Source organism: Arachis duranensis, chromosome 6, assembly GCF_000817695.3.
Source record: "Arachis duranensis cultivar V14167 chromosome 6, aradu.V14167.gnm2.J7QH, whole genome shotgun sequence".
In the NCBI taxonomy this organism is placed as follows: Eukaryota; Viridiplantae; Streptophyta; class Magnoliopsida; order Fabales; family Fabaceae; genus Arachis; species Arachis duranensis.
In genome coordinates, this window is record NC_029777.3 from 39,556,600 (window position 1) to 39,557,516 (window position 917).

At 46.6% G+C, this 917-nt stretch overlaps 1 long non-coding RNA gene across 1 annotated transcript; it reads right to left on the reverse strand.

The window, feature by feature from the left end:
• Nucleotides 1-220: 220 nt before the first annotated feature.
• Nucleotides 221-711, reverse strand: LOC107493604 (uncharacterized). Its single transcript, XR_001593013.3, has 3 exons — nt 602-711; nt 447-528; nt 221-334 (listed from the first exon to the last, which is right to left on the reverse strand). It is a non-coding gene; the product is annotated as an uncharacterized LOC107493604 (long non-coding RNA).
• Between the last annotated feature and the right edge of the window lie 206 nt (nt 712-917).

The following is a 917-nucleotide window of genomic DNA, read 5'->3' on the forward strand; positions in this document are numbered from 1 at the left end:
CAACGGATTAAACTCAGATTTCAAATCTTTAAAGAATCAACTTCAAACATTACAGTTCACAAATCCGCACAACAATTCAGCCAAACCAACATCCATAATCATTCGAGTCAATCAAATAATTTATAATGTAGGTACAATCACCAAATACACAATATCTCACATTAATATCCATATGTAATAATTCCAATACATAAAACATAGTTTTTGGAAAGCGCCCCTACCTCAAACGCAATTCCATAATCCAAGCGCCTTAAAAGTTCTTTTCGCCTTAACTCAAAATCAAAGGCAGCTTCAAAGCACAGCCCCACACATATTCGCAGCAGCATAATCAGCTCTAATTTACAACAAGCAACCTCAGTTACTAAACTCTAGGAACATTATTAATGTATAGGCTTTAATACACGTACGGGACACTAACGGAGGGCTTTCAAAACATAATTTCTTACTGGAATTTCAACACAAAGCAGCTGTGATTTCGAACCGGCCTGGCAGCAGCTCCGGCGGTGGCCAGAAGCTCCGGTAGGTCATCTATAAAAACCGCACAGCATCAAAACCTTCTCGTAACTCAAAATGACCGAAACCAAAAATTTAAAACCCTTACCGGCAGAGTTCTCCGACGACGTTATCGAGGTTTTCCGGCAGCCAGGCACGGCGGCGCGACTCAACACAGAACCAGGCAGAGCGGTGGCAGCCTCCAACAACTCTGGTGAGCTTCCTCAATGACGGTGATGGCCGGAGCTTCGGTAGTGCTAACCGAGGCTTGCCGGCGGCAGGAACGGCGGCGTTAGCTTCGCGCAGCACGGATCAGCGGCAGTTTTTGGATAGCGACGCGCGCGATGGGACGCACGGCCTCCCTCTCCCCACAGCTCTCTCTCTCGTCTCGTGAATGTGTCCCTCTCGGGATTCAGTTGCTGCAA